Below are 15,697 nucleotides of genomic sequence, written 5' to 3'. Positions count from 1 at the left end.
TTGCGTTGAAACTATTTTAAATATTTCAGTGCGCATAAAAAGTATTTTTTACCTGTTTGTTGCTCCCGTTGAGAATTCCGTGGTGCACACTAAGAAGTGTTTTCACAGTGGGCTTGAATCAGAGGGAAAAAAAAAAGAGAAGAAAGAGATTTTCATTCTTTCAGGAAGAGCAGGGGAAAGGCTGCTTTTGTTTCATGTACATCCAGGAGATTTGCCCCTTGGTAGAGAGAGAAAACAGGAAATGTCAGATACGCCATGAATCTCCACAAATATTCCCCTCCGCAAAGCTGCTGTTCTCCTCACAGCTGCTGAATTCCTGAATGTGAGTGTCGAGCCCGTTTCATGCTGGGGAAATGTCAGCACGTTCCAAGGAATAAATCCAATATCTCCAGGAATAAATCCAACACCTCCAGTGCAGAGGTGGGAGCTGGGCTGGATGAAGAGGTCGAGCTGCTTCCCGAGGATTTGAAGGCGTGTTTGATGTTGGAAGAGCTCTCCTTTTCTTTATATAAGTTCTGTTTCTGACCTGCCATGTGTGGGTTTCCCCCAGGCCCATCAATCCTTGGAATTTGGGCTGTGGGTGAGCAGGGAACACCTCCCAGCTCTTTAACCCATCACCAGGGGCTGGGAGTGGGTTTTGTTTTGGGCTGTGAGCTGGCCCTGCTGTCCAGGCAGCCAGCACAGATCTCCTGAGCCCAGGGAGGAGGATCCCAGCCCTCCTGGGACAGGAAAATCCCTCCCCAGAGGCTTTTCTGCACTGGGAAAATGGGCTTTTTCCGGGATGGATCCTGTGTGAGCACCTGTCTGAGGTCAGAAGTGAGGAGCTCCCGGGGGTGGGAGGGCTGTGGGGTGCTGGGGGAGCTGCAGCAGTCCCCATGTCCCCATGTCCCCATGTCCCCATGTCCCCATGTCCCCATGTCCCTGCAGTGCCCAGCTCCAGGGGAGGCTCCACACCCAGCACAGACAGTGTCCCAGGCCGGGGTGACCCAGGGCACAGGAGGGGATTAGCACCTGGCAATCCTCTCTCCTGCCCTGGGGATCACAGCTGGAATTCCTCCAGAGCCGGGATCAGCTGCCAAAGGAAGGAGCTGGGGAGTTCTTGGGGGCTCTGTAGGGTGCTTAGGAGGGAGGTTTGCAGGGAACCTCTGAGGAATGGGGTCACTAAAATAACTCCTGACCCCTCCTGGAATTATCCCAGGACAGGAGCTGCACATGGCACATGGGCTAACTATGGGCTAACTATTGACAGGAAAATGCCAAAGTAACTCCTGACCCCTCCTGGAATTATCCTGGCTCCTTTTGAGCACATCCAGATAAGGCCACGAGGCTGGTGAGGGGCTGGGAACACAAACCCTGTGAGGAATCTGAGGGAGCTGGGGGTGTTTATCCTGGAGAAAAGGAGACTCAGAGGTGACCTTGTCACTCTGTACAACTCTCTGAAAGGTGGCTGTGCTCAGGTGGGGCTGGGCTCTTTCTCCAGGCAGCACTGACAGAACCAGAGGACACAGCCTCAGGCTGCACCAAGGGAAATACAGGCTGGATATTAGAAAAAAGTTTTTCATGGAAAGAATGATAAAGTACTGGAATGTTCTGCCTGAGGAGGTGGAGTCCCCATCCCTGGGTGTGTTTAAAGCAGCCTGGATGTGGCACTGGGGCCAGGGTTTAGTTGAGGTGTCAGGGCTGGGTTGGACTCGATGATCCTGGAGCTCTCTCCCAACCCAGAGATTCTGTGAACTGACAGCAGGAGAGGACACAGCCTCAGGCTGCACCGAGGGATAGAGGCTGGATATCAGGAAAAGGATTTTACTGGAACAATGATAAAGTACTGGAATGCCCAGGGAGGTGGTGGAGTCACCATCCCTGGGTGTGTTTAAACAATCCTGGATGTGGCACTGGAGGTTTATTGAAGTGTTCGGGCCAGCTTGGACTCCATGATCTTGAAGGTCTTTCCCTTCAACCTGGTGACTGTGTAATTAATCCTGGAAGGTGATCAGGTAAGAGTGCAACTCACAGAGACTCTTCCTACACCAGCACAGCCGCAGAGTTCAAAGAGCTCTGCCAAAAAAACCACGAGATTCTGCCCAAAATTCTGACCTACCTTTCCTTCCGTTTCACATTTCCAGGGAGTCGTTAAAAATTAAAGATGCCTTCAAGGAGCTTCCCAGAAAAGTGGGAAAAATGTAGGACGTGGTGTACCAGCAGGTTACAAAATGAACTTTTTTTTTATTGCAACTTCCCTGCAATATATTGTGCTGCAAAGCAATTGGCCTCCAAGTGTTTCAATTAAGAGAAATAACCATCAAGGACAAGCAGCATTTCGGTGGGAGGGGATGGGATGATTTCTATGGTTACAGCGCTGGAGCTGCAACTGGAATCAAAGTTTCGAGGTCAAGGTTACATTTGTGTTTGTTAAAATATTGATGGTAACGGTTATTTGTGTTAATTTTTTGCACACATTTTGGTTTTTGTTTGGTTTATTGTGGTTTTGTGAAGGGTGGGATAGTTCACAGCTCGAGTTATGAATTAACTTTATTGGGTTAAAGTTTATGCTTTAGCATCAAACAAAGTGAAGAATTTGGATCATTCCACTCTTCCAACTTGACACATTTAAATCATGATCACACACCATTGTTTAATTTCATTTTTTTTTTCATTGGAGCGAAACTCCACAGAACAAAGAGGGATAAAAGGAACGTATCCATTTATCCTCCTCCTGAACTTCTGAGGATTGTTTGGCTGCGTGGGGGAAGGATGTTTGTTCCTTTCCCATCACTCCCTCTCCAAGGAGGGACAGGAATTTCCTTTCCTTCCTGCAGGAGGCAGAACCCAGCCCCAGGTAAGTCCCAGGTAAGCCAGACCTGCTGCTTTGGGCTGATTTCAGCTGGTTTTTGGGGCTGATTTCCTCATTTTCAGGATTGCTCTTGTGAGACCTTGAGGAAGCGGCTGCCTCTCCTAAAATCAGATTTATCTGTTGGGGCAGGATGGGGTGAGGCTGAGTGGGGCAGGAATAAAACTCCTGTGGGTTCCTGCAGCCGCCCAGGCTGCCATCTGCCAGGAAAGGGCTTTTCAGGGGCTCCTCTGCACGTAACACAGGGACATCACCAGGAAATGGTTCTTGGCTTTAGGGGCTGGGGATGGACCTGGCTGCACCAGCAGTGCTGGGAAATGCTTGAAAAGTTCTTGAGGTTTTGGGGTTTTTTGTGAGGTTTTTTGGGGTTGGTTGGGTTTTGGGGTTTGTTGTTTTTGTTTGTGGGTTTTTGTTTTGTTTTGTGGGGTTGTTGTTTGTTTGTGCTCTCTGAGCAGTTCTGTCAGTGTGTGAGCAGCTCCTCCGGGTGTCTCACTCATTATTCAGGGCTTTCAAAAGCGTCTCTGGCTGCTCTGATCGGGTGTGGGACAAGCACAGGGAGGACGAGGGTTTCTCTCCTCGCAGAGGAGCTGCTGCTGGGACAATCACACAGGTGCCTGGCGCCCTGAGTTTTCAGCCTTCTGATGGTTTTCCATTTCTACTGGAGCTTTCTCACGCCTGTGACAGAAACAAAGACTGATATTTTGTGAATAAAACACTCCTTCTAGAGAGGAAGACAAACTGATGGCCTTCTGAGGTGGCCACTGGGGTCACAGGGGTGTCCCCCAATCCTTGACCAAATCCCAAAAACTGCTGAAGTTGAGATCCCCCAAATAAACTTCCCTTTTTCCTTTTCCTCTCACACCTGACGGGTGAGTGTGGTTCTTTTGTGTCCTCCTGGGGCACGTCCAGCCTGGCTTCCCCTCCTGCTCTCTGTGCTTTTCCTCCCTGCTGTGAGGGTTCCTCTCCCCCCAAGGGCGCTCTGGGGCTCTGGGTGGCTGGTGAGAGCAGCTCAGTGCCCGGGAAGATCTTTATTGCCATATTAAAGTGATATTTCCAATCAACTGCCACAGGGTTTTGGTGGCAAAGCCGGGCTCTGGTTGGTTTTCCTTGAAATCTTGAACCCAGCAAAGTAAAACAGATCCAGCAACTCCCAGACCAGAGCTGAGCCCTTTCCGTGTGCCCCTGGCACCTCCTGCCTCCTGCTCCCAGCCCAAAGATGAGCTGCTTTACCCCAATAGTTTTATTCTTTAAAATAAATATTTAATACATATTTATTTCAAGTTTTATGTCAAGTTTTCCTTTCAAAACCGTTCTCTCTCAGCTTCTCGCTGCCAGGGACGACCAAGCAGAGGCAATTTCACCGAGGACTGATGCCTGCACACAAAAATTCAGCAGCAAATCAAACCTCAGGACGCTTGAGCAGCTGTTTCTTTGTCAATCTCCTTCATTTGGGATGGTGATTTCTTTCCTGCAGTGAGAGAATTCCACTTTCAAAATCCCTGGTCTGGATTTTCAGGTTTGCTTTGTTGGAGCTGCAGGTGAGACCTGAGACCAGCAGCTTTTGATGTTTGTTGGTTCTTTTGTCTGGTGGAAGCAGCTCCAAATCCCTCAGGATGGGTTAAAAGTTTCACACCACGAGAGTGACCATTCCCAAAGTTTCACCCCTCACAGTGACCATTCCCAAAGGACCATTCCCAAAGTTTCACCCCTCACAGTGACCATTCCCAAAGGACCATTCCCAAAGTTTCACACCTCACGAGTGACCATTCCCAAAGTTTCATCCCTCATAGTGACCGTTCCCAAAGAACCATTTCCAGTTTCACCCCCACGAGTGACCATTCCCACGACAAAGTCCAAGCGTTGTTTAATGACCGCCGATGACTTTGTACCTAACTAGCGCTTCACACGATGTTTATTTTCCCCTCTAGTGCCTGTGAAAACACCGATGTGGCCAGGGCTGCTGAGGCTCTCGGGGCTCAGGGGATGCTCTGAGGCTTTTCTGCAGGACGGGATTCCCTGGAGCCCCCTTGGGACCAAGGGACCTTCTCCCCTCTGCACCGCGAGTGTGTTGGGATGAATCAGCCGACGGCGCTCAGATTCCTCAGACAGAAAAGCCAATTCTTCATTCACAAAGCTCATATTTACAGGAATTAAATGTGTTAAACTGAATTGGGCAGCAATGCAGAGAAACCCAGCTCATTGCTTGGCAAAGGTTGTGTTTGTCCATCAAATTTTCTCTCTCTGGATATTTTTCCTTGTTTTCTTCACTGATTCTCATGGGACAGATCCGTTGGGAGGGGCTGTTGTAAATGTCTATCAGACTTTCTGGATATGTTTGTGTATTTTCTTCTCTGAGTCTCATGGGACAGATCCGTTGGGAAGGGCTGTTGTAAATGTCTGTCAAATTTTCTCTCTCTGGATATGTTTGCATGTTTCCTTCACTGATTCTCAGGGGACAGATCCATTGTTTCTGCAGGTGTAAACTCACATTTTCCCCCTCTAAGAACAGGCTGTTGTGCTGATTATAATTTTTCTTTATGGGAACTTCCAAGCTGCTCTTACCTTAGCCAGAGTAGCAGAGCCTGAACCATATTTTATAGAGCTTTTCTTTAATAATATCTCCTCCTGTCTGCAAGAGAAGTGTCTCCCCATTTCCCGTCAGCGGGTGGGACTGGAGTGAGACAAGGCAGGGTTTAAGTGTGGGTTTAATCGAGGTTCAGAGAATTCCCTGGGAGCTGCTGGGCTGAGCTCAGTCACTGCGATGTTCTTCTCCCTCCCAGCCACCAGTTATGCAAAGTGAAGCTTTACCTGGGCAGGGATTAAGATTTCCCATGTTTAGCTCCAAGCATTTAATGGAAAGTGATCTATCTGGGGAGAAAGGAGGGAGGGGGAAGGCAAAATCAAACCCCCCTCTAAACAAAAGAGTCTTATTTTAGTGCTGTGTCTTTCATAAACCCGAAAGGTTGTTTTGTTCCTGCCAACAGCGTTTTGTTTAAAATCAGCTTATGTTTAGAATACAAGAAAGGAGGAGGAGGAAGAACCAGATTCAATAGTTTCCCTCTGCTTCTGGTGGCTGCTCCTGACTTGATTACTTGCCAAAGTGCCAGAACTGACAAATTATCCAATAACACCGAAGTGAAGGCAGCGCTGCCGCCGCTGTAAAGCTGGATTAGTTTATAAAGTGTCCCTGCTGTGTTTCAGAAAATGAATAACCAATATTCACCAGACCTGTTGCAGCTCCTTTCCCCTTTCCTTTCTCTTCCTTCCCTTTTCTTTCGGGCGCTGAAAGGAGCAGAAAGTTACACATTTATTTACTTGTCAGCAGAGGGGAAATCCTTCAAAAAGAAAAATCGTGTGCTCCCAAACCCATTCTGGGATGGAGAAAAGAATCCATGGCATTTGCAGCCGGCCTGGAGCTGCTCTGGGAGCGGGGGCAGGGGGCAGAGGCTTTGGGGCTGGGGATGCGGCAGTAGGGTCGTTGTTCTCCAGAGGATAAAGCTGAGATCCCCTCAGTGGGTGACTGTAGCGGAGTTTCTAAGAGATGGAGGACATGATTTGTGTTTGGAGTGAGGTGTGAGCAATTCCAGACTGGGCCCTTTGGCCTGTGGGCTCCTTGGCTCTGCGGCACCTGTGGGCCTTTGTGGCGCAGTGGGAATTCAGGTTGTGGCGCAGCAAAAATTCACCTCTCTTAAGGTATTTCGGGTTCTAACGGGTGTCCACATGTCGATGTATGGTGCTAATGCAGTAGCCACCTTAAGGCGGCAAATGCGTGCATTCTTTGTAATGTCAATGAAGTTGTAAGGGGATAAATATGAACGCATAAACAATAAACAGGAGTAAGGCATTGATCACTGCATCAGTGTGGACGTGTCGTAGCTCGACCTCTCAAAGGGACCCGAGCTTTAGGTGATGAAGAATTCTATCCGGAATTTTAAGGAGCAGCCGATTTCCCACCCGGCGCAGGCCTGAGGCGTGCAGGGAACAGGACGGAGCAGAGCGGAGCCCGGCTGTGTTGGGATGTGTCGGGGCGAGGGGAGCTGCTGGGGCCACGGGAGCTTCCCTGGGAAATCCAACCTGGGGAAGGCATTCCCGGGAAATCCAACCTGGGGAAGGGATTCCCGGGAAATCCAACATGGGAAAGGGATTCCCGGGAAATCCAACATGGGGAAGGGATTCCCAGGAAATCCAACATGGGAAAGGGATTCCTGAAAAATCCAACATGGGGAAGGGATTCCTGAGAAATCCAACATGGGGAAGGCATTCCCAGGAAATCCAACTTGGGGAAGGAATTCCCAAGAAATCCAACATGGGGAAGGAATTCCCAGGAAATCCAACCTGGGGAGCGCAGCCCCGGGAATCCAACATGGGAAAGGTATTCCCGGGAAATCCAACCTGCGGGAGGCAGCCCCGGGGGCAGCCTGGGGACACTTTGGCTTTTGTCACCTGGGCCTGAGGGGACACGGCACCGGGAGCGCCGAGGGCCGCACTGAGGGAGGAGCTTTTCCTTCCTTTGAGAGAAATGGTAAATACAGAAATACGGACAGGGAGAGAAATACAAATATATTTATTTATAAATATACAAATATATAAATATAAACATATAAACATAAACATATAAATACAAACATACAAATATAAACATACAAATATAAACATGTAGATATAAACATATAAACAAAAACACAGAAATATAAACACGTAAATATAAACATACAAATATAAACATGTAAATATAAACATATAGACGTACATATATAAAATTATAAACATATAAACATAAACATACAAATATAAACATATATATAAACATATAATTATAAATATAAACATATAAATATAAACATGTAAACATGTAAATATAAACATATAAACATAAACATACAAATATAAAAATGTAAATATAAACATATAATTATAAATATAAACATATAAGCATGAAGATATAGACATATAAACATAAACAAACAAATATAAACATATAAGCATGTAAATATAAACATATAAACATAAACATACAAATATAAACATGTAAATATAAACATATAAACATATAAATATAAAAATATAAATATATAAACATAAACATATAATTATAAATATAAACATATAAATATAAACATATAAACATGTAAATATAAACATATAAACATACAAATATAAAAATATAAACATATAAACATAAACATACAAATATAAACATATAAATATAAACATATACACATAAACATATAAATATAAACATATAAACATGTAAATAAAAACATGTAAACATAAACATATAAATATAAACATACAAAATATAAGCATATAAATATAAACATATAATTATAAATATAAACATATAAATATGAACATATAAACATAAACATACAAAAAATAAACATATGCATATAAACATATAAACATAAACATGTAAGTATAAACATACAAACATAAACACATAAATATAAACATGTAAATATAAACACATAAATATAAACATGTAAATATAAACATTTAAATATAAACATAAACATACAAATATAAACATATAAACATAAACATGTAAACATAAACATGAAAAAATAAACATATAAACATACAAAATATAAACATATAAATATAAAGAAATAATTATAAATATAAACATATAAACCAAATATATAAACATAAACATACAAATATAAACAAATAAATATAAACATACAAATATAAACATATAAATATAAACATATAAACATAAACATATAAACATAAACATACAGAAAATAAACATATAACTATAAACATATAATTATAAATATAAACATATGAACATAAACATATAAACATAAACATGTAGATATAAACATATAAGCATAAACACATAAATATAAACAATAAACACCTAAATATAAACATGTAAATATAAACATGTAAACGTAAACATAAGCATACAAATATAAACATATAAATATAAACATGTGAATATAAACATAAACATACAAATATAAAGCTATAAATATAAACATATAAACATGTAAATATGAACATGTAAATATAAACATAAAAACATAAAGATATAAATATAAAGATATAAATATAAACATGTAAACATGTAAATATAGACATATAAACATAAACATATAAACATAAACATACAAAATATAAACATATAAATAGAAACAAATAATTATAAATATAAACATATAATCATAAATATAAACGTATAAACATACAAATATAAACATATAAACATAAACACATAGATATAAACATATAAGCATGTAAATATAAACATATAAACATAAACACAGAAATATAAACATGTAAATATAAACATACAAATATAAACATGTAAATATAAATAAATAAATATAAACATATAGACATGTAAATATAAACATATAAACATAAACATATAATTATAAATATATACATATAAACATACAAATATGAACATCTAAACATAAACACATAAATATAAATATAAACATATAAACATAAACACATAAATACAAACACGTAAATATAAATATATAAATATAAACATATAAATATAAACTTATAAATAAAGGGACCCGAGCTTTAGGTGATGAAGAATTCTATCCGGAATTTTAAGGAGCAGCCGATTTCCCACCCGGCGCAGGCCTGAGGCGTGCAGGGAACAGGCCGGAGCAGAGCGGAGCCCGGCTGTGTTGGGATGTGTCGGGGCGAGGGGAGCTGCTGGGGCCACGGGAGCTTCCCTGGGAAATCCAACCTGGGGAAGGCATTCCCGGGAAATCCAACATGGGGAAGGGATTCCCGAGAAATCCAACCTGGGAAAGGGATTCCTGGGAAATCCAAACTGCAGAAGGCATTCCCGGGAAATCCAACCTGCGGGAGGCATTCCTGAGAAATCCAACATGGGGAAGGGATTCCCGAGAAATCCAACCTGGGGAAGGCATTCCCAGGAAATCCAACATGGGAAAGGGATTCCTGAGAAATCCAACATGGGGAAGGGATTCCCAGGAAATCCAACCTGGGGAAGGGATTCCTGGGAAATCCAACATGGGAAAGGGATTCCTGGGAAATCCAACATGGGAAAGGGATTCCTGAGAAATCCAACATGGGGAAGTAATTCCCAGGAAATCCAACATGGGAAAGGGATTCCTGAGAAATCCAACATGGGGAAGGAATTCCCAGGAAATCCAACTTGGGGAAGGAATTCCCAGGAAATCCAACATGGGGAAGGGATTCCCGGGAAATCCAACCTGCGGGAGGCAGCCCCGGGGGCAGCCTGGTGACACTTTGGCTTTTGTCACCTGGGCCTGAGGGGACACGGCACCGGGAGCGCCGAGGGCCGCACTGAGGGAGGAGCTTTTCCTTCCTTTGAGAGAAATGGTAACTACAGAAATACGGACAGGGAGAGAAATACAAATATATTTATTTATAAATATACAAATATATAAATATAAACATATAACCATAAACATATAAATATAAAAATATAAACATACAAACATAAACATACAAATATAAACATATAAACAAAAACACAGAAATATAAACATGTAAATATAAACATAAAAATATAAGCATGTAAATATAAACATATAAATATAAACATATAAACATGTAAATATAAACATATAAACATAAACATACAAATATAAACATACAAATATAAACATGTAAATATAAACATATGAATATAAATATAAACATATAAACATACAAATATAAACATATGAACATAAACACATAAATATAAACATATAAATATAAACATATAAACATAAACACATAAATATAAACATGTAAATATAAACATATAAATATAAACATGTAAATATAAATATATAAATATAAATATATAAACATGTAAATATAAATATAAATATATAAACATATAAACATAAACATACAAATATAAGCATATAACTATAAACATATAATTATAAATATAAACATGTAAATATAAACATATAAACATAAGCACATAAATATAAACATGTAAATATAAACATATAAATATAAACATACAAATAAAGGGACCCGAGCTTTAGGTGATGAAGAATTCTATCCGGAATTTTAAGGAGCAGCCGATTTCCCACCCGGCGCAGGCCTGAGGCGTGCAGGGAACAGGCCGGAGCAGAGCGGAGCCCGGCTGTGTTGGGATGTGTCGGGGCGAGGGGAGCTGCTGGGGCCACGGGAGCTTCCCTGGGAAATCCAACCTGGGGAAGGCATTCCCGGGAAATCCAGCCTGGGGAAGGCATTCCCGGGAAATCCAACCTGCGGGAGGCATTCCCAGGAAATCCAAACTGGGGAAGGGATTCCTGAAAAATCCAACCTGGGGAAGGGATTCCCAGGAAATCCAACATGGGGAAGGGATTCCCGAGAAATCCAACATGGGGAAGGGATTCCCAGGAAATCCAACATGGGGAAGGAATTCCCAGGAAATCCAACATGGGAAAGGGATTCCCAGGAAATCCAACATGGGGAAGGAATTCCCAAGAAATCCAACTTGGGGAAGGAATTCCCAGGAAATCCAACATGGGGAAGGAATTCCCAGGAAATCCAACCTGGGGAGCGCAGCCCCGGGAATCCAACATGGGAAAGGTATTCCCGGGAAATCCAACCTGCGGGAGGCAGCCCCGGGGGCAGCCTGGGGACACTTTGGCTTTTGTCACCTGGGCCTGAGGGGACACGGCACCGGGAGCGCCGAGGGCCGCACTGAGGGAGGAGCTTTTCCTTCCTTTGAGAGAAATGGTAAATACAGAAATACGGACAGGGAGAGAAATACAAATATATTTATTTATAAATATACAAATATATAAATATAAACATATGAACATAAACATATAAATATACACATATAAACATACAAACATAAACATACAAATATAAACATGTAAATATAAACATATAAACAAAAACACAGAAACATAAACATGTAAATATAAACATAAAAATATAAACATGTAAATATAAACATATAAATATAAACATATAAACATGTAAATATAAACATATAAATATAAACATACAAATATAAACATGTAAATATAAACATATAAATATAAACATATGAACATGTAAATATAGACATATAAACATAAACATACAAATATAAACATATAAATATAAACATATAATTATAAATATAAACATATAAACATGTAAATATAAACATATAAACATAAACATATAATCATAAATATAAACATATAAACATACAAGTATAAACATATAAACATAAACACATAGATATAAACATATAAATATAAACATATAAGCATGTAAATATAAACATATAAACATAAACATACAAATATAAACATGTAAATATAAACATATAAACATAAACATATAAACATGAACATGTAAATATAAACATGTAAATATAAACATACAAATATGAACATATAAACATAAACATGCAAATATAAACATATAAATATAAACATATAATTATAAATATAAACATATAAACATATAAATATAAACATATAAACATAAACATATAATTATCAATATATACATATAAACATACAAATATGAACATATAAACATAAACACATAAATATAAATATAAAGATATAAACATAAACACATAAATATAGACACGCAAATATAAACATATAAATATAAACATATAAATATAAACTTATAAATAAAGGGACCCGAGCTTTAGGTGATGAAGAATTCTATCCGGAATTTTAAGGAGCAGCCGATTTCCCACCCGGCGCAGGCCTGAGGCGTGCAGGGAACAGGCCGGAGCAGAGCGGAGCCCGGCTGTGTTGGGATGTGTCGGGGCGAGGGGAGCTGCTGGGGCCACGGGAGCTTCCCTGGGAAATCCAACCTGGGGAAGGCATTCCCGGGAAATCCAACATGGGGAAGGGATTCCTGGGAAATCCAAACTGCAGAAGGCATTCCCAGGAAATCCAAACTGGGGAAGGGATTCCTGAAAAATCCAACCTGGGGAAGGGATTCCCAGGAAATCCAACATGGGGAAGGGATTCCCGAGAAATCCAACATGGGGAAGGGATTCCCAGGAAATCCAACATGGGGAAGGAATTCCCAGGAAATCCAACATGGGAAAGGGATTCCCAGGAAATCCAACATGGGGAAGGAATTCCCAAGAAATCCAACTTGGGGAAGGAATTCCCAGGAAATCCAACCTGGGGAAGGAATTCCCAGGAAATCCAACCTGGGGAGCGCAGCCCCGGGAATCCAACATGGGAAAGGTATTCCCGGGAAATCCAACCTGCGGGAGGCAGCCCCGGGGGCAGCCTGGGGACACTTTGGCTTTTGTCACCTGGGCCTGAGGGGACACGGCACCGGGAGCGCCGAGGGCCGCACTGAGGGAGGAGCTTTTCCTTCCTTTGAGAGAAATGGTAAATACAGAAATACGGACAGGGAGAGAAATACAAATATATTTATTTATAAATATACAAATATATAAATATAAACATATAACCATAAACATATAAATATAAAAATATAAACATACAAACATAAACATACAAATATAAACATGTAAATATAAACATATAAACAAAAACACAGAAACATAAACATGTAAATATAAACATAAAAATATAAACATGTAAATATAAACATATAAATATAAACATATAAACATGTAAATATAAACATACAAATATAAACATACAAATATAAACATGTAAATATAAACATATAAACATAAACACGTAAATATAAACATGTAAATATAAACATGTAAATATAAACATGTAAATATAAACATATAGATATAAACATATGAACATGTAAATATCGACATATAAACATAAACATACAAATATAAACATATAAATATAAACATATAATTATAAATGTAAACATATAAACATGTAAATATAAACATATAAACATAAACATATAATCATAAATATAAACATATAAACATACAAGTATAAGCATATAAACATAAACACATAGATATAAACATATAAATATAAACATATAAGCATGTAAATATAAACATATAAACATAAACATACAAATATAAACATATAAACATAAAAATATATAAACATATAAATATAAATATATAATTATAAATATAAACATATAAACATGTAAATATAAACATATAAACATAAAAATATAATTATAAATATAAACACATAAACATACAAATATGTACATATAAACATAAACACATAAATATAAATATAAACATATAAACATAAACACATAAATATAAACATATAAATATAAACATATAAATATAAACATATAAATATAAACATATAAATAAAGGGACCCGAGCTTTAGGTGATGAAGAATTCTATCCGGAATTTTAAGGAGCAGCCGATTTCCCACCCGGCGCAGGCCTGAGGCGTGCAGGGAACAGGCCGGAGCAGAGCGGAGCCCGGCTGTGTTGGGATGTGTCGGGGCGAGGGGAGCTGCTGGGGCCACGGGAGCTTCCCTGGGAAATCCAACCTGGGGAAGGCATTCCCGGGAAATCCAACCTGGGGAAGGGATTCCTGGGAAATCCAACATGGGAAAGGGATTCCTGGGAAATCCAACCTGGGGAAGGCATTCCCGGGAAATCCAACCTGGGGAAGGGATTCCCGAGAAATCCAACCTGGGAAAGGGATTCCTGGGAAATCCAAACTGCAGAAGGCATTCCCGGGAAATCCAACCTGCAGGAGGCATTCCTGAGAAATCCAACATGGGGAAGGGATTCCCAGGAAATCCAACATGGGAAAGGGATTCCTGAGAAATCCAACCTGGGGAAGGGATTCCTGGGAAATCCAAACTGCAGAAGGCATTCCCAGGAAATCCAACCTGCGGGAGGCATTCCTGAGAAATCCAACCAGGGGAAGGGATTCCCGAGAAATCCAACATGGGGAAGGAATTCCCAGGAAATACAACTTGGGGAAGGAATTCCCAAGAAATCCAACATGGGGAAGGAATTCCCAAGAAATCCAACATGGGAAAGGTATTCCCGGGAAATCCATCCTGGGGAGGCAGCCCCGGGGGCAGCCTGGGGACACTTTGGCTTTTGTCACCTGGGCCTGAGGGGACACGGCACCGGGAGCGCCGAGGGCCGCACTGAGGGAGGAGCTTTTCCTTCCTTTGAGAGAAATGGTAAATACAGAAATACGGACAGGGAGAGAAATACAAATATATTTATCTATAAATTTACAAATATATAAATATAACCATATAAACATAAACATATAAATACAAACATATAAACATACAAACATAAACATACAAATATAAACATGCAAATATAAACATATAAACAAAAACACAGAAATATAAACGTGTAAATATAAACATAAAAATATAAACATGTAAATATAAACATATAGATATAAACATATAAACATGTAAATATAGACATACAAACATAAACATACAAATATAAACATGTAAATATAAACATATAATTATAAATATAAACATAAACATGTAAATATAAACATAGAATTATAAATATAAACATATAAACATACAAATACCAACATATAAACATAAACACACAACATATAAACATATAAATATAAACATATAAACATGTAAATATAAACATATAAACATAAACAGATGAATCTAAATATAAACATGTAAATATAACAGATAAATATAAACATATAAACATGTAAATATAAACATATAGACATTAACATACAATTATAAACATATAAATATAAACATATAATTATAAATATAAATATATAAACATGTAAATATAAACATATAAACATAAACATATAATTATACATAGAAACCTACAAATATAAACATATAAACATAAACACATAAATATAAATATAAACATATAAACATAAATATGTAAATATAAACATATAAACATAAACACAGAAATTAAACATGTAAATATAAACATACAAATATAAACATGTA

This window comes from Sylvia atricapilla, chromosome 11 (genome assembly GCF_009819655.1).
Source record: "Sylvia atricapilla isolate bSylAtr1 chromosome 11, bSylAtr1.pri, whole genome shotgun sequence".
Lineage (NCBI taxonomy): Eukaryota > Metazoa > Chordata > Aves > Passeriformes > Sylviidae > Sylvia > Sylvia atricapilla.
This window is presented reverse-complemented; position numbering follows the sequence as displayed.